Consider the following 21,259-nt stretch of genomic DNA (forward strand, 5'->3'; position numbering starts at 1 on the left):
AATGTGACATACTACTTCTCGATAAGACGCTTCATTATGCTATCACTGTGTAACCAGAGTCTTTTGGAGGGAGAGCGGGCATTATGTGTATAGATCTATACGGGACAGACACTCCCACATCCCGACTGCTAGCTACAGTCCGAGCCGATAAGGCCCAGGGGTGACAAAATGTCACCATACTACGTGTGACCTGGAGGGTCATCAGTTAATCAGCCGTCAATCAGCAAGGTTACATACGAGTTCACATTCAAACCCTTAATTTACTAGTTAAGAATTAAAGGTAAAATTAGACTTTTCGAGGCGTATTGTTCATTTAATACCACCTGGAGTCTACGCATTTCTACATTAGACTTTTCGAGGCGTATTATTCCTTTAATACCACCTGGAGTCTACACATTTCTACTTCTGACTTTTCGAGGCATATTGTTCATTTAATACCACTTGGAGTCTACACATTTCTACATTAGACTTTTCGAGGCGTACTGTACATTTAGTACTACCTGGAGTCTGTATTTCATTACTTTGTGACTTTGTCACATACTCGTTTTAGTAAACTATATTTTTATACTAATAGTTTCACTGGGAGAAAACTCGTATATTTACAAAAGAACAATTATACAAACAACCGGGTCTTGGTAGAAGACTACCTTTTACTGGAAAACATAAGGTTTTCTAGGGAGTATACTATTTCCAAAACATTTGAAATAAATTACTACACTACATTGTTACTAACATTTTTATACAAGCAATGACACTAAATACTTATGAACTCACCAGCTTTATGCTGATACTCGCTTTCAAAATAACTTGTATTCTCAGGTCATCAGTAGGCAGGTACATATGAAGTTTTTGAGAAGATGGAGCACATACAACACTCATCTTTTATTTTGATTATACTTTTGGTGTCTTACAACTATACAGAACACACTTGTATTATAATTATTACATTAATGCAATGGATGTTGTTGCTTGTCTTTACTATTATGCATTGTTATGATACTGTACATGACGTCCTCCACCCCAGAATGTTTCCGCCGTTCTCGGTTTTGGGGTGTGACATCACTCTTTTGGATATAAATTAAGTCTACTTGTAGACTCTAGTGTTATTTTCATGTTTATATTTACACCATGAAATCTTAGATTCGTTAGGTCTTTATGTTGTCAAAGTTTTCACTATGTTGGTATGTTGTAGACCTATTACAAGGTCAAATTTTCCCTGAACTCTATACATCTATAATACCAATGGAATTGATAGGCATCTAATGCTCATGGAAAATCTCTATCCAAATTCTTTCATCTTTCTAGTAGTAGACCTCTATTGCAAGCACTTAAACAAATACATGTTGAACTAGGGTGATTTCGTTCAAGGAACACTCATATTCTACTCACTATTGTCATCTTACCATTAGCTTTATTTTTATAAACATATAGTTGAAAGATACCTCCTCGTAAATCAAGTAGACGCAATCCGCCAGTAACTCCAACTCAACCACCGCCTCCACCGAAATTCGATCTTGTAGTCTTTCAAGCTGCAGTGACCGTCGCTGTGAGAGCAGCCTAAACTCAGATCAATAGTAGCGGTAGTAGTGGGGATGGAACGGGTATTAACTCTACCCAAGGTGATAGTCATGGAAATCCTAGGGAGTGTTCATACAAGGAATTCACCAACGGCAAACCCAAAGCCTTTAATAGGACTGGGGGAATCATTGCTCTATCGCAATGGTTTGAGAAAACGGAGTTTATCTTTGAGATCTGCTCTTCCCAGCAGGAAGCAAAGTAACATTTGCTGCCTGTACCTTCTCCGACAGGGCCCTCACATGGTGGAATAGCCATGTCAACTCACTTACTCTCATAGTGGCTAAGTCAATGGGCTGGGATACACTGAAGGATCAGATGATAGGGGAATACTTCCCGAGGAGAGAAGTTTAGAAGCTCGAACAGGAACTTTGGAGCCTTAGTATGAAAGGGTCTGACATATTAGCCTACACAACTAGGTTCAATGATCTAGTGGCTCTATGTCCAGGGATGGTCCCCATGGAGAAGAAGAAGATCGAGAGGTACATCTAGGTACTTGTACCTCTATTTCAGGGGAACGTATTGTCTTCGAACCCCTCTACATTCGATAGTTCAAAACGATTGGCATATAGACTCATTGACCATGGAGTCTGTTCACAAATAACAACCCTGTCCTAGAACCAGCCAAAACGACCGACAAAAAGAGGAAGGTTTGGGACAGAAAGAAGAATCAACCGGCAAAGAACTCCGCCAAGAAACAACAGATTGTGGTTGTTCACACCACAACAACCCTTGTTGTTCCTACACCAGCAAAGCAGTACGCTGGAAGTCTGCCGAAATGCAGCAAGTGCAACTTCCATCACAATGGACCCTCCCGGGAGATGCCGTGTACTAACTACAACAGGAAATGGCACACTGCCCGTTTCTGTAAGGTTCCGAAAAGACCAATCACCCAGGTCCCTGGTGTTGGAGTAGGCCAGGTCTGCTATGGGTGTGGGGAAGTTGGACACTACAAGAGCAACTGCCCAAAAGCAGGGAATATTGTGGAGTAGGAAGAATTTTGGCGATAGGCCATGAAGAAGTCGTGGCAGACCCTACAGTGGTCACGAGTACATTTCTCCTCAATAACTCTCATGCATGCATACTATTTGATAGTAGAGCGGAGAGGAGTTTCGTGAACCAAAAAATTAAAAACTTACTTAAACAACCACCACGAGAACTAAAAGAAACGTTCACCATAGAAATGGCTAACGGGAAGACTGAGAGCACTAACGATATATACATAGGATGCACCCTAACTTTAGATAGTTATTCATTTCAAATCAACCTCATGCTCGTCTCAATAAAATGTTTCGACGCCATCGTCGGCATGGATTGGTTGAATCTCCATCATGTTATTATCGTATGTTTTGAAAAAGTCGTTCGTCTTAATCTACCGAATAGCGAAACCCTACTTATCTATGGCGACAAACTAGGCACAAACCTTTGAATCATCTCGAGTATTCAAGCGCAGAAGTACTTACGAAAAGAATGTCATGCATTCCTTGCTCACGTAGTTGACGTAAGCCAAAAGGTGAAAGACATAAAGAGCATCCCAGAAGTACGCGACTTTCCAGATATCTTTCCCGAATATCTTCCAGGATTACCTCCACAACGTCAAGTCGAGTTCAGAATCGACTTAATTCCAGAGCTACCCCTGTAGCCAAATTGCCTTATCGTCTAGCACCAGCTGAGATGCAGGAACTATCCAGTCAACTGAATGAACTACTCAGCAAGGGATTCATCAGACCAAGCTTCTCAGCCTGGGGAGCACCGGTCTTGTTCGTGAAGAAGAAGGATGCATTGTTTCATATGTGCATCGACTATTGCGAGGTAAACAAACTGACCATTAAGAACCGGTACCCTCTACCTCGTATAGACGACTTGTTCGACCAACTTCAAGGAGCAAGCTGCTCTTCAAAGATTGACTTATGATCCGGTTTTCACCAGTTACGAGTTTTAGAGGAAGATTTTCCAAAAACAGCCTTCCGAACTCGTTATGGTCAATACGAGTTTGTAGTGATGCCTTTCGGATTAACCAATGCGCCCGCAGTGTTCATGGACTTAATGAACCGGGTGTGCCGTCCTTACTTAGATAAGTTCGTGATAGTATTCATTGATGACATATTCATCTACTTACGCAGTAAGGAGGAACATAGTCAACACTTACGAGAGATCTTAGAAACACTACGAGCAGAGAAGCTTTATGCGAAGTTCTCTAAGTGCGAATTTTGGATTAGAATAGTCAAATTATTGGGTCACGTGGTTAACGAAGAGGGAATTCACGTGGATCCTTCCAAAATCAAGGGCATTAAGAACTGGTAAGCACCAAGGACGCCTACGAAAATTCGTCAATTTCTAGTTCTCGCTGGCTACTATCGGAGATTCATTCAGAACTTCTCAAAGATTGCGAAACCACTTAGCACCTTGACCCAGAAAGTTGTGACCTTTGATTGGGAAGAGAAACAAGAAAATGCGTTCCAAACGCTTAAGCAAGCCTTGTGCAGCGCAACGATGTTGTCCCTTCCCAAGGGGATAGAAGATTTTGTGGTATACTGCGATGCATCTAACCAAGGGCTTGGCTGTGTTCTTATGAAACGAGTAAAGGTTATCGCCTATGCCTCAAGACAGCTTAAGACACACGAAGTCAACTACACTACTCATGATCTTCAGTTAGGAGCAATGGTATTTGCTCTGGAGATCTGGAGGCACTACCTGTATGGTATGAAACACACTATCTTTACAGACCACAAAAGCCTTCAACATATATTCAACCAAAAGGAGATCAACATGAGACAACGACGGTGGGTCGAGATACTAAATGACTATGAATGCAAAATTCGATATCATCCCGGTAAAGCCAATGTAGTGGTTGACGCCCTAAGTCGGAAAGAATACTCAGGTCGTAGGGTTAAGGCATTGACTATGGCAATCCATTCGCATCTGTCCACACAAATTAAGGAGGCTCATCAGGAAGCCTTAAAGCCTAAAAATGTGGCAGGTGAAACGCTGAGAGGGATGGATAAAAACTTAGAAGTCAAGGGTGACGGAGTCTTATACCTCATGAATCTGATTTGGACATCGAAGTTCGGTGGTTTTAGATATGTTGTCATGAAAGAAGCACAGAATAGTCGATACTCCGTTCATCCAGGTTCAGAAAATATGTATCTGGACCTCAAAAGGTTATATTTGTGGCCCAACATGAAAGCATATATTACTACCTTTTTTAGACAAGTGTCTTACTTGCACCAAAGTTAAGGTAGAATATCAAAAGACCTTAGGATTACTACAACAACCGGAGATACTTGAGTGGAAGTGGGAGTGAATTACAATGGATTTCATAACCAAGTTACCCAAGACAACGGGTGGACTTGATACCATTTGGGTGATCGTCGCCAAATTAACCAAGTCCATGCACTTCCTACCAATTGAAGAAACTGACAAGATGGAGAAACTGACCAGAACATATATTAGAGAGATCGTGCAACTGCATGGTGTGCCAATATCGTTTATCTCCAATAGAGATAGTAGATTCACCTCGAGGTTCTGGCAGTTACTACAAAAATCTCTGGAAACTAGGCTGGACATGAGTACAGTCTACCACCCACAAATTGATGGACAGAGTGAGAGAACAATACAAACGTTGGAAGACATGTCGAGAGCTTGTGTGATCGACTTTGGTAAAGCGTGGGATATCCATTTACCGTTAGTCGAGTTTTCATAGAACAACAGCTACCATACTATTATCAAAGTTGCTTCATTTGAATCCCTCTATGGCCGGAAGTGCAGCTCCCCTCTATGTTGGGGTGAGGTGGGTGACACACTGACAGAACGATTGAAAGCCTCTAGAGAAAGAACAGAAAAGCTACGCTGACAAAAGATGCAAAACCTTGGAATTTAATGTTGGTGACCTTGTTCTATTAAAGGTCTCACCCTGTAATGTGTGACACGCTTTGGATAGCGTGGTAAACTAAATCCAAGGTACATTGGGCCTTTCGAGATTCTCGCTAGCATCGACCTTGTATCTTACAAACTCCGACTACCGTAAGAACTTAGAAACGTACACCCTACCTTCCACGTATCCAACCTTAAGAAGTGTCTATCTGATGACACTCTTGTTATCCCACTCGATGAAGTAGAGATTAATTAGAGCCTCAACTTCGTGGAAGAACCACTAGAAATCATGGATAGGGATGTCAAGCAAACTAAAAAAAGTCGTATCCCGATAGTGATGGTCCGCTGGAATGCAAAACGGGGACCTGAATTCACTTGGGTGCGTAAGGATCAAATGAAACATAAGTATCCGCATCTTTTCCCTTAGTCCATGGGTATCTCTTAGATTTAATTTCGGGATGAAATTCCCTTTAACGGGGGGGGGGGGGGGGGGGGTGGGGGGTGATGTGACAACCCATTATTTTTGTTATTTTAAAAGTCAAACTAATTCAAACTTGTTGTTTTGATTTATTTATTTAAGGTTAGATTGATAACCTTTATGTATTTAAAAGTGTTGCATAAATAGGAAGTGAATTTCTTAAACCGAGAACCCTTTCATAGCTTAAAGACTTCGGACCACAAACCTTCGATTCGCAGCCGAGAACCCACTCCAGACCGAAAATGTGCGAACCTTCCATTTTCGACCGAGAACTCTCTTCTGACCGCAAACCCTCGGTTTCCGGCCGCAAGCCTTGGTCTTATAATATTGATTCGAAAATCAGTGCATGTGTCCCATCATCGATTTTGGCCCTATACTTATGGGGGAACCTAAAACACCTCATCACTTCTACATTTTTGGCCGAAAACACGCTTTTCACTGTCAAGAACACCAACCGAAAACCCCTCATTCTCTCTCAACTATCATCGAAAATTGTTTGTATCTTCTTCGGATCTTGCTTAGAACATCAAGTGTTCTTCATTTCTTCAAGATCCTCGGCCGAAAACCCTTGAATCTCCTTGTTTTCACCAAGAACACCAAGATCGTCATTGAGCCGAAAACCCAAACGGCTGGCCGAGAACTCATTGCAGCCTTCCTAAATTGCTTCTAACACTCTTATTTGTAAGTGAAACTTACAAATTACTCTATTTCCTTAACGTACTTGCAGTTATCTTCACTAATAGTAACATATATATTACATGAAATGCATTTAGGACTCATTTTTGCCTCGGGATCTAACTTAGGGAAAACAAACATGCTATATCGAACCTTAAAATGAATCACTCACATAAGGTGAGTTTATACCACCATAATTTACCTTTTTCAATGTTTTTAGGGGGGGGGGATACACGTAAAACTAATTAGAAGTGTGTTAACTCTTACATATGAAAACAAACAAACAAAGGATTTCTTATGCTTACAAATATTTTTAAAAATCATTTTCAAACTATTTTAGATTGCTGTTTATTATCGAAATCGTATTCATTTATATCGTTATGTATAAGTATGCTTTAACGTACTTAGGACTATTGCTAAATACCTTGACTCTTGTTCCTTGTTTGGTTGTGGGCTTAGGGTAGGATCACTAGTCCGACTGTCGGTTAAATCATAATTATACATGCTAAATATATACATGAATATTAAATCTCATCTTCAAAAACATATTTAACTCAATTGCATATACTGAGCAAATGAGTCTTTTCTCCAAATCACTTTCAGTTCAAACAAACATACTAGTAAACTATAATAGGTATAGTTTAGAGATCAGTGACACTATTTTCTAGATCAGAGAAACAATACATGAATCAATACATACATACAACTACATTTCATTACAAAGTATATTAGTCATTTAGAAGAACAATAAGGAACTTACATACTTAACGTAAACAAGTTAACTAGAATGTGAAACACTATTTCATGGCATAGAAATATTCTTGCTAGGTCATGTTTTGTAACCAGGGTCTCCTGGAGGGAGAGCGTGAGTTTGTATATAGATCTATACGGGACTGAGTATCCTACACTTTGCTGCTACCTACAGTGGGACCTACAGGTCTACGGGTGGCAAAAGTCACATCATTTTCGACGCATGAATTAAAACCTTAATTAATCAATTCGGTTACAAGGCAGCTAATTCATCAGTAGTGTATTTTAAAGCAATACTACTGTAAATCTTCATTTTACATTACTTACATACTGTGATATTCTCACATGAGAAATGCATACCATTTTTCTAGTAAAGATAGTTTTCAAATATGGAAAACATACATTTTATACTATTTCAAGTACAAACATACATTTTATACTATTTCAAGTACAAACTTGCATTTTACTCTATTTCAGGAGAACAAAACATACAAACAGTTTGGTCTTGGGTAGAATACTACTTTTCATTTAAGTAGAAAATATTGGATCTTCTGGGAAGTATACTAACACTTTCATGGAACAAATACAAACATTTTGATACTAAAAATACTTATGAACTCATCAACTTAATTGTTGATACTCTATTTCAAAATAACTTGTATTCTCAGGGAACCAGTAGACATGTACGCTAGCCCAGGTTCTGAGAAGACGGAGCATGTTCAAGACTCATCTTTACTTTTTGCTATAAATTTTTGGTGTCATACAACTATACAAATAACACACATGTATTAACTATATTATTAATGCAATGTATGTTGTTGCTTGTTTTACTATTGTGCATTGTTATGATACTGTACATGACGTCCTCCACCCCCGAATGTTTCCGCCATCTCGGTTAGGGGGTGTTACAGTTCCTGAATTCAGTTCCATGATCACTACGTAACTGTCTTACTTTGTGATCATAAAGAACTTCCCACTGGTTGATGAGCGCAATAATTTCATCAGCGGCATGACTCTTCTTTCTTAGAAAGACTACCCACGTAAACCTTGAAAATTCATCCACAATGACGATAGTGTATTTCTTCCCAGGTCTTGACTTAACTAGAACCAGTCCAAAAAGATCCATGTGAAGAAGATGAAGAGGTTTGATAATGGAAGAGTAGGACATTGGTTTGAAGAAAGATTTGGTTTTCTTTCCCTTTTCACATGTTGAGCACAACTTATCTTTGAAAAACTGCATCTTAGGAATTCCTCTTCTGTGACAACCCGAAATTTCTGTCTTGTGCTATTATTCTAATCAATCAAATTCAGGCTCGTTTCTGCCACTTCCTAGCATTGTTTTGAGTCAAAAGAGTGTTCTAAACCTAGTATCTTCAAGTTAGAAGTCTAGATTTGGGTTCTGCAAGTTCACCCGACCCAAAAATTGGCCAAACAGTCCAACATAATGAGTGTACGGCAACACATTTGGGTGTGCGGCCGCACACCCCTCCTTTGGCAGCACACTCGCGCCTATAAGATAAAGGCTTGGCCTTCATTCAATCCTTTTCACCCTCCTAGACCAAAACTCGTTTTCTCTCAAGTAGCTTCCGATTTTTCTGCTAGATCTTCAAGTGGTAAGTGTTTCTTTCCTTTGATTTGTTGATTCCTTACTCTATCTAGTGTAAATCACTGATTTCATCCATGAAATCACTCCATTTGGTAGATCTTCAAGTGTTCTTCAGTTTCACCAAGAACACCTACTAAGTTCTTGGGCTCCAAACACCCCTAAACGCTTCTACATCGTAAGTACCCTTCTCTTGCATGTTATTTGCTAGATTTGAGCCTTAGAAAACATCCAAAACATGATCATCAAGGAGTGTGCGGCCGCACACACCCATGTGGCCGTACAGCCCTTATTTTAGTGCTAAAGGGCCTCAAACTCAAGTTGTATGCTAGCACATGATCAAGGACACTTAGGGGATGCAAGATATGACCTTGGAATATGTTCTAGACCATTTTTCCTAGGAGTGTGCGGCCGCACACTCCATGGCCGCACACACCAGGCCGCACACCCAAAGGGCAGCAGACATGGTGGCCGCACACGCCCCTGTGAGGTCGTACACCCAATCTATGCAACCATTGATGCTTCTAACACTTTAATCTAAGTGTTTTCTAAGTCCTAGGGTGTTTTCCTTTCATGATTAGTTGTTTAAACACTAATTATATGCATATATGTGCCAATATATGCTTATTAGGATCAATTGTGCTCAATTCTACACTTGGCACTTAGCATCCTACAAACCGATCTTTCATTCATACCACTCACTGCAGGTGAGTTCATACCCCTTTAACTTACCTTTTAAATAATTTTAAATGCTTTTATAGGGGGGGGGGGGGAAACAAGTAGAACCATTATAGTTATTATATCAATCACATGTGATTAATAGCTATCAAACAATGGATTTCTTATACTTCAAACTGTGTTTTCAAACAAACTACTACAAATCGTTTTACAAACTCTTTTATATGCAAAACTCTTTATCAAACTCCTTTAAAACTTATACTTTGTCAAAAGCATATCTATATAGATATAGTTATATAAGTAGGATTAAAAGGACTTAGGACTGACAACACGCCCTACTTCCTGTTCCTTGTTTGGTTGTGGACATAGGGTATCGGTTGTTTGTCCGAAGGTCGTTTGAATCTTAGTTATATATTATGTATATATATATAGATATAAAAGTTCTTATTCAGTTCAGATCCTTTGGGTAGCAAAGGACTTCAATCATGTTCATACTAAGAGTCAGTTCCTACATGAGTGAGTACATACTATAACGAGAAACAACACTTACTATAAAGAGAAACAGATAGAGAATACTATAACGAGAATCAACACATACTACATACTAGAGAACATACTACATTCTAGAAGGAGAGAATGCTATACATAGAACATACTACAATACTAGAATACTATAACATTAATGTGAGATACTACTTCGTGGTGCGGCATCTATTGCTGTGTCACGTTTTGTACCCAGAGTCTCCCGGAGGGAGAGCGTGAATTTGTGTATAGATCTATACGGGATTGACCATCCCACACCTTGCTGCTAGCTACAATGGGACCTGCAGGTCTACGGGTGACGAATGTCATATCATTTCGATGTCATGAACGTCGTGTATACTAAGTCAAATCAAGTATGGATACAATCATATTAGATTTTACCTTAATTAAACTAACAAGTTTAAGGGTAGTTAGTGCATTAGTAGTTTCCTAGATAAAACTACTAGTACATCTTTATTTTCCCATTTCATTCACTTTGTGATATTTTCACATAAACAGTAATGAAAAAAAATATATTTTTAGTAATGATAGTCACACATTGGGAATACTTATACTTTTACAAAAGAACAAACATTGAAAACAGTTCAGTCTTGGTAGAAGACTACTTTAGTAGAAAATATAGGATTTTCTAGGAAGTTTACAAACATTTTCAACAAACACTTACAAACTCTTACATCAAACGTTTACAAATACTTATCTCAACCTATACAAACAACGACACTAAAATACTTATGAACTCACCAGCTTAAATGCTGATCTACGCTTTCAAAATAACTTATACTCAGGTTGCCAGTAGACAGGTACCGGTGTATAGGTTTTTGAGAAGATGGAGCACATTCAAGACTCATCTTTTATTTTGATTATTCATTTTTTTTGGTGTCATATAAACTACCGAACACACTTGTATTAAAATTTTTACTATTGATGCAATGGATGATGTTGTTGCTTGTTTACTATTATGCATTGTTGTGATACTGTACATGACGTCCTCCACCCCCGAACGTTCCGCCGATTCAGTTTTGGGGTGTGACATCTTACAAGCTGATCCCCTGACATCTTTGATATGTTCTTCAAATTCAGACGTGATAGCCTCTTATGCCACAACCAATTTAGATGAGACGAAGCACGAGAGAAAAAGCAACGACGAAGAGAGTTGTAAGAAGAAAACATATCCAAAAAATATATGTCACTCTATCGGTTTGCAGTCAGAATACTTATATTCTTTTCTTCAACAACCTTTCCTTCTCTTTTGTTGAATATGACGTCATGGCCAAGGTCACAGAGTTGGCTGACTGAGATGAGATTATGCTGAAGACCCTTCACGAAATAGACATTTTTTAACACCACTTAATTGCACTTGATAGATCCATATCGTTTTATAGCTCCTTTTCCATTATCTCCATATGTAAAAGTAGGACCATCCTTCTTTTTGAAATCTTCCAAAAGAGACTTGAATTCGATCATATGTCTTGAGCCTCTGTTATCTAAATACCAAATATATTTTTACCCTGAAACTAAAATATACAATAAGTCCTGAAACAAAATAATAAAAAATACACACAATATATATTGACTTATTTTGCAATGAGTCACTCAAGAATAAATATTAGAACAATCATCAAGGAGACAGTTCAACAAGTTTCCCTTTTAATCCACTTATCATTATGAGTCATGATGTTGTTAACATGAACGGAGTTCTTTTCAAAAGTGAAATCACTAACTTTGTGAGATGCATCATCACATCGATAATAAACTTTGATTCCATGATTATTTCTTTTAACAATAGATTTTGATTTCTTTTTAACTGTTGAACCCAATGAACTTTGACAATTTTAATGAAGAGTTCTTGTTTTAGTTCTGGAACAAGGAATGGCATCGATAGGTATGTTCGGTTGGTACCTTTTCATGAGTCTCATGAATCATTGAGTGATCAGAAGTAGAGGACATTGACTGAACTTCGAGTTTAAAATTGCAAACGAAGAACTGAGGAAAAATTCTAAAAATTTCGTTTACTAAATTAAGGTTAACAATGCATATAGGAAATATTAGCTAAATCCTAGTAGAGGGAAGAACATACTCACGGTGAGAAGGTTGATGAGAAGGATCAAGAGTAGATAATTGAGTAACACATTTGGTGATACCATTAGAATCAGTGGAGCAGTGAGTATCAGTTAAAGTTTGATTTATAAAATAAGAGCTCACAAATCTAACCTTAAAATCTACTTTTAAAGAGTTAGGTTTATAGGAAGTTTGTATAGTCTTAACAACTTTGGTTTAGACAACAACACCTTCTATGTCACCTCTAAGAATTTTCTCATATTGATCTAGAATCTGAACAATAATAATTCTTATGACATTTAAGTGAGAAGAGGCCCTATTTTTCAAAATGATTTGAATGCATTTAACATGATCAATAGCTTTTTCTTTTTTAGTATGAAGAAAATTATTGGTCAGTGAGACACATATGTTATCCTTTTTTAATTTACAAAACGATTTTTCAAAACAAACAAGTTTTTCTTTTAGTTTCTTTAACTCAAAGCTGAGAGAAGATCTTTCTGTACTTGATACCAATAAATCGATATGAAGGTGATCAATCATGTCATTGTTTTCAATGTTTTCAACAGAAGAGCAATTAATAAGATTTTTTACCAGATATGTTGATTTAGTGTACCATTATGTCTTAAGGTCTGTAGCAACTTGAGGAGGATTAGCATCAAGAGTCCCAACACTGAAAATTATTGAAGTGTCAACATGAGATTCATTAATCTGGGCCATGAGACACTTACCTTCATCATCTGAGGAGTTTTCTTTTTCAAAAGCAGATGATAGAGTAATCATCATCTCTTGAGCAGTTGAAATGTTTTCAACCAAACGATATACAGAAAAGGGCAGTGAGTTTCCAATAGAAGTTGTCGCATTTACATTGATATTCACCATCCTTTTCTCTTCTTTTTATATGCAGACACAAACTTCCCTTTCAGCTTACCACCTGATGCACCATTATTTGATGATTGATGTATAGGGTCGATAGGACCTTTGTTGATGATATTAAGCATATCAAAGTCCATGAACTTGAGGGCTTCCATGACCTTTGAGTTCCAGGTAGAGCATTTGTGTTTATCAAACAGAGTGATCTTGTTGCAGACAGTTGATTTTGGAATAAAAGCGGTCGACATGATTTACTTGAGTTTATCAAAAACCTGATCTGATACCAATTGAGGGTTTGTATTGATCAAATACACTTGAAGTATAAAGAACGAAAGTAACTTAATCAAACAAAGAACAGAAAGTAAATAACACATTGTGCTCTCCAAATTGTTCTTTCACCATGAAAGGATTTTGTCTTCACCAAGAAGATGGTTTGTCACAAAGACGATTATGACACCAAGCCATGTTAACATTAGGGTTTCACCTAATGTTCAATATATACTAATCTATACAAGTATATCCATTGATTGAAGGGATTGTATCTTATCTATACTAAGAACCGATCCTTGACACAAAGATATCGAATCTGGTATATATATATATATATATATATATATATATATATATATATATATATATATATATATATACACACACATACATATATATCAATACCTAATATACAAAAAATTACATAGAATAACTATACTAAGCCGTAACGTTGATTGGCTTAATACGTTGGTATTGTCGGTGTTGTAGATGCGGATGTTGACTTGTAGCGTATAGGAGTGTTTAACTCATCATATCATAAGGTGTGACGTTACACTATTAAAACCATAGACTGAATATGATACACCCTAAACTTGATGTCCTTGATCCCTTTTTATTTTCACCAAAGACTGAGTTATGATATCAACAACCAACTTCCCTAGTCTATGACCTTCCTTCTAAACCATATGTAAATGAGAGAAATCATGCACTTGGTGTCCTTGACCCTCTTTATAATACCTATAGATCGGATACATCACCACCCATCCTTTTTATGTTATAAGATATTATAAGTGCATGATATCTCCCTGATGGTTAACTATCAGTTTTTGATACAAGGTGATTCAATATCTGATCAACGTTGACTTGCCAAAGATCATCTCAATGGTTACTTTTATCATATCAGCATCCTAATGATTTTTTTAGGGAGGTTATAAGAAATCCGACTACTTTTTCAAATATATTATCTCTAATACATCAGCCGATTTCAAATAAATCAACATTGCTTACACACATACTTATATCCTTCCCTCAAAAGAATCCAAATCACCATTGCACAACCCTAAATCTTACATCAAAACCTAAATTACCGTAAAAAACGCTTGTTATTAGTCTCCTCAGTGGTGCTCTACACCTAGTTTCCTAAACCAATGTTCACCAAGCTCCAAACACTCAGATTGTGATCAAAGAACCAAATGTATGTACTTTATTTGTCATACCCATAAAGGTTCAAAAGAAAGGTCTCGAAGAATTTTTTGATTCTTGAATACTCATCCTCTTCACCATGTACTATCTGATTGACTTGCAACATTCTACACAAATCACATAGAGGAGTTCTATTACTCATGTTCAAATTACTCAGATTCTTAAACAATTACAGGATCTATTGATGATGGTGGTTATCAAATCACTCTAAAAGTTGAAGCTAGTTGGGATAATTTTCGTCTTCCTAACTATGCTCCTTTTTCAGCAGCTCCGACTGTAGAAAAGCGTCATTATGTTCTTGCTAGGTTCGGGTAATGTTTTCCTTCTGTTTGGAAGTTTCTCACTGGTGTTATTGGAAAATGTCTTGGTCATAAAATTAATAGTCATGACAAGTTTAATTTATTTGAGCTCAAGATCTTGTATGTTGTTGTTGAAAACAAACATCTTGATTTTTCTTAACTTATATTTGGTCAGGTTGTCTCACTAATCTCTGAAAAGAAATATCATACTTATGTGCCTTAACAAAGGTTGATTGGTGTTCTCTTAGATTTTATTTATCCAGTGCATTCCAACACAAATGTTGTTAAGATAACTATTCCATTACTATCTTCAAATCTTATTAATGGCTCTCCGGGTGCAAGAAATCATACTCTCAATTAGTGAATGACCCACGATATTGAAAATCCATATGCTGGAGATCGTTGTATGTATAATCTAACTGTTTCTCAGGCTGCAAATGGGATGTTAGTTGAGGACACAATTGAGTCTAATATTGACAATGATGATGATGAAACCGAGACTAAGGAAGTAGAAGAATAATATGAATGATGCTAAGAGTAATCAGGAAGAAGTATAAGGAGATGATGGATATGCTTCTGATTCACTTCCATCATCCGAGTCTCCCATAATTACATCACATACAGTTCAAGTCGTTGCTCTTGTTCCTATTCCTCCTTCAATAGTCATATATAGTTCAAGTCATCATTATCTTCCTTATTGAAAGTTATTTCTCCTAAACAACTTGTTTGTGCACATATTTTTGGAATGGATACATACCACATCCCCTTATCATGCATCCATATCCGTGAGTGTGAATCAGTTCATGATCAGTCTGAGACCTTAATATTTAATCTCAAAAACTTCAAGCCATGAACATGTTGACTAGGATGTTTGTTGTCTTTACTGAACGTTTGGATGTGAGGGTGAATCAATATAATAATGTTGTTGTAGAACAAGTAATGCTTCCCTCTACTACCTCATCCTCCGTTATTCCACCAAACGATCAACATCCCTCCTATCCCATCACATATCCATCCTCCTCCACCAAATTATCTTCCACTACCTCCTCCACCAAATCCACTGTCACCTCCAACTCAGCCTCATGCTTCGACATCTACCCCCGATCCTTTTGATGATGTCAAAAAGGGGGATAGTAGATCAAGTTCATCCTCTAAGGAATATTCTAGTAGTAAAAATACAGTAGTAGTAAAAATACAGTAGTAGTAAAATACTTTGACGATGAAGAGAGTGATGATGATGAAAACAATAAAACTGGGGTAATTATCTTTGATTTTTCTTATTTTGGTGACTCTCTTCATATAATACCTATTCTACTGTTTTTCCAAGTACAAGTAAGTGTGATGAGTCTTCTCAATGTCAGGGTGAACCATCTTCTTAGAGGAGCCACAACATGAGGGGGTGTAATTTTAGAATCATGCGCTTAAACATCTAAGGATCTTAAGCCTATTTCCTCGTTGAGGTCTAGAAAATATGAACATCAGTTTTTGTCCACCTTGATATTTCAAAGCGTCATCAAATGGTCTCATCAATAAAGGAAACGTTTCTGAGTGTCAAATGTATGAATATAAAGTCAAAGGCTTTTGTGAGGAACATAACATTCTCATGACTAATAAAACAATTTTCATGCATCGTGTTAAATTTGTTGAAAATATGCTCTCTGCTGAAGGAGATCTCAATGAGTAGAAATAAATGCATGCTTCATTTTAATGTGATGGTTGAAAATAAGAAGAATCTAGAATATATGAACATAAAGATAATCCTCTTGAAATATGATGATATGTTCACAAGGAGGTTTTATCAAGATCCTATCTTAAAAGTGAGGTGTACAGATCCTAAGAGTCAAAAGATCTTAGTTATGCATCTCACTCGTAAAGACGATAAGGGTGAATACCTTAAGAAGAAAATTTTCCATGATCTGGTAAAATATGTATACAACGAATGTATTGAAGGCATTAATATAATCAAGGATCATCAGGACATCCACTATCAAGAACTGAAGTTGTATCTAAATTAAATGTTGAACAGGTTTCGATATCTTAATCTTTTTTCCCAGTAATGCTTTAACCTTAGCATCCGCTTCCATACCTACTCCTATTTTGTCAGCGTAAAGACGTACAGAGCTCAACATACATCATTTCCCTTGCCAATTAGTTTTGTGGTTATTGATGATTCTCTACCTCAAGAAGTTGTGTCTAAGGAACACCTTTTCATCAGATCTCCAGAACATGGAGTCTTCTACAAAGATGCAATGGAAGTGATGTCTTTCATGAAATCTGCAACTAAACATCTATTTCGTTTGAGACTATTATGTATATCTAAACATATTATAGATTGTTTTGTGTAGCTATTATCTTTTGAGCTGAACAAGAGAAGTGAAGAACTCCTAATTTATAACTAGAAATGGATCAAGCCTAAAATTGTTAGTGCGGAGGATAAAATGCTTAATTGGAATTGGATAATTATTACTACAAGTTTTGACATTGTCATATTAGGGAAGATTGTATGGTCAAACCTTATAATCTGATGTGTCAAACCTTTTCACGCAAATCATTTGACAACGTGTCATTTGTTGTATTGATCTCACGAGTAGTATGGTGAAGTTTACTTGTTCATTGATCTTTCCGATTAGGATTCTATTTTTAGGCAATTCTGTTTAAATCCCTAGTTAGTTGGCATTTCCATATATTAGTTACATTATCCCAGTATCTAAGTTTTCGTAGGGTCATTATAAAACACATATTTGTGTTATTTGAATTTTTTTTTATTAATTCTTGTTATTTCTTGCTTGTTGTTATCGTTATAGATCTTATATTGATCAATATGTTGATGGCGAAATTCGTATGAAGCCAAAGCTTATTGTTTACAATAAGAAAAATAAGAATAATGTGGCAAACAAGTATATGTTTTATACTGATTTCAAGGATAAGTTTTCGACAACACATTTAAATAACATAATTGTGAGGATGGCTAGATTCCAGAAAAAATCAAAAGAAGATATCAAAGAAATAAAGAATATCATAAAATGGTATTTGGAGATAAGAAAAACCCTTCTCGAGAGTATCAAGATTACGCCTTCAATTTGAAGATCACCACTATTCATCACAAAGGGGAGATTGTAGAGTATATTTTGTTATGAAGAATCAAAATGTTGAAAGTATTTTTGAAGTCTATAAAATGTCAAAGACTTCCACATCGAATATCTATCTTGTAGTGTATATTAAAATATTCATTATTTTGATATATCTAGTTATTATATGTAACATTTTGGTTTGTACTTAAATTTCGATGTCTACATATACGTTTTATGATCAGTTGAGGGCACGTAGCATGTTGCCTACATATAATGTTGTAGGTTAGAGGGTCATTGTCACTTTTTTGCAGATTTAATCAATTCACTATCTCTCATTCGGTTGTACTCTAACTGCCTTCATGACCGATCATTGAGCTGAAAATAATAATTTACATGTTGTGTGTGTGTCTATATATATATATATATATATATATATATATATATATATATATATATATATATATATATATATATATATATATATATATATATATATATATATATATATATATATATATATATATATATATATATATATATATATATATATATATATATATATATATATATATATATAAATTATTTTAAAATTGAGAACAAATGAGAACAAATTTGAACCGCTAATCAAAAATATTAAAATTATTTTATTTTATATTTAATAAAATGGCTATATCTGTCGCACACTCTACATACATACTCTCTCTCATCTTATGTTAGATCTAGACCACCAGAGCATTGCCGGAACAAGCGTCACCATCGTCGGAACCTTAGTTATCGTCTTTGGAACCACCATTCCACCATCAGAACAAGTGTAACGTTGCCAAAACCACCGCACATGTTCCTCTTCCCTCTCCAGAACTGCTTGTTGCCATCACCCTCAGCCTCCCAACATCGGAACCTATATCTGCATTGTGACATCCCCATTTTCACGGCCAGAAAAGACCGATTTGCTTGTGCTTTGTTTTCAAATCAGAGTAACCTTCTAAAGAAAAGTGTTGCTGAATTTGTTCCCAGAAAACATGATATATATGTTATCAAAGCATTTCCGAAGAAATGTATTTTATTCATTTTAAAACTTTGGGTTGTCATCGTCAATACAGAAACATAAGCATAAACAAACCTTACATTCATTTACACCAGTGATCCACATCTCCTTAATATATTGGTGTAATGTAGCTTCATATCGACACCTGTGATACAAATAAACTGAGTGGGTTAGGTTAGGAAACCTGGTGAGCACATAGGTTTTTCAACCCACAATAATATATTTATTATGTTTTATCATCAAACAATTAACCCATTTACTCATCCCATTATCTTCTTTATTCTTAAGTATCTTCTCTATGAATCGTCTATTCCTCATTATTTAATCCTAAAGATTATCCTAAGGAATAGGCACGAACTGCATTGTTGCCAGGGTTTATATAATATGCACTAAGTCCATAGTTGTCAGGGTTCATCCAACATGCGCTAAGTCCATAGCTGCCAGGGTTTATCTCATTTGTTAATAGTATTATTTTCGGGAGTCCACCTACAATACATTTCAATGGGTTTTTAGAGTACGTCGGGTGAACATATCGTTCACAACACCTATAGGTTGCGAGCCTGCTAGTGTTCCACCGGACCGTCTAGAATAGTTTGTGGTTGTCATCCATACTCTACTAGATGTTGGGGCCAACGCTTGGGTAAAGGTTTCTCTCATTTTTCACCTCTCACCCTCATCTCATGATCTATATCACCTTTCATCTCATTATCAAACTCATCTTTCATCACACACCAACTATTTCATCTACCCATGTTTTACCCAACATATTTGTAGGTATAAAATACATATACATTTGATCTGAAAAAAAATACATATACAGTTCAGATCTAAAGAACAAAGTTTAGATCTGAAAAGGAAATACATATACAGTTCAGATCTAGAGAAAAGTTTCGATCTGAAAAGAAAATACATATAAAGTTCAGATCTGAAGAAAAAAAAGTTTAGCTCTTCCATCCAGCAAAGATCTCAAGATAAACATATAATATGCACACATAGCACGTAATTTATATAAAATACATCATATATGTATATATATATATATATATATATATATATATATATATATATATATATATATATATATATATATATATATATATGTAAGATGAAAGTAACTATGCATTAAAATGTTAATGTGATGATTCTGAACTCAGACAGCGCTTCGCTTCTTAAAAAAAAAATTCCATCGACGAAACAACGAGTCTTGCTAAAAGTCGGGCTCTGTGTGAGCAGAGCTTCTGAGCCGAAAAGCTCTTTTTCTTAGAGTCTTAGGGCACTCTGGGGCTTTCTTTTAGTGTTAGGGAAGTTTCCTAGGCTTTGGGGGTGTTTGGGAGGATTTGAGAGAAAGTAGAGAGACAAAGAATGGAGTTGAAGTGTGAGAAAATTGGTTGGTCTCGCAACTTATTTATAGAAGGGCTGGCCTTGGTCTACGCAGCGCGTTCCTCTGAGGAATGCATCGCGTTCCCGAGCACAGTGTGTACATGCAAACGCAACGCGTTCTGATTGGTACGTGTCTGATGTCTACTGGGGCGACGTGTAGCTTCCGCGACCTAGTATCCGAACGAGAGGCGTTCCCTTTCTCTAAGCGGGGCGTTCCTCACACAGTCTCGCAAATCACCATCCGGACTTCAAAAATTTTGACAACCCGAAATTTTCATTTGTATAAACTCTACAGTCAAACACTACAAATAATGGTCAAATTCATTTCAGTACATTTTTGGCCGGTTTAAAGCCTGTTTGGGTGTTTTTAAAATAAATTCATGAAACGAACAAATAAAAGGAAGTATATCCCGGGAGGAATGTGTAACAAATAAGCAAATAACACCTTAATTAGGTGTTTACGGCCAAACATGAGGATTTTGTGCCGTAAACTCCCTTTTGACCATGAACTCATGCTTAAGGCATGAGTTTACTCTTCATTCCCTCACTTCCCACTTCCAAGCTCAAGAACAGCCAACTTTTCTCTCAAGTATCATAACACATTTCTTCCAATATTCCAAAAATGTAAGTGTTCTTCCCTTGGTTTGTTGATATAACACCTTATCTAGTGTTTATACACGATTTCGTCCATGAAATCTCCTCTTTTCTTAGATCTTCAAGTGTTCTTCAAGAACACCAAGAACACCAAGAACACACACTAGTGTTTTTGGACATTAAACACCCTTACAAGCTTCCTATAAGTAAGTACACTCCTCTTAACTAGTTACTTGCTTAATATACTTGTTAAACCATTGAAAAACCTCAAAAACCCTCAAGAACACATGGGTT

Source organism: Lactuca virosa, chromosome 6, assembly GCF_052849685.1.
Source record: "Lactuca virosa cultivar CGN04683 chromosome 6, Lactuca_virosa_CGN04683_v6, whole genome shotgun sequence".
NCBI classification, from domain to species: domain Eukaryota; kingdom Viridiplantae; phylum Streptophyta; class Magnoliopsida; order Asterales; family Asteraceae; genus Lactuca; species Lactuca virosa.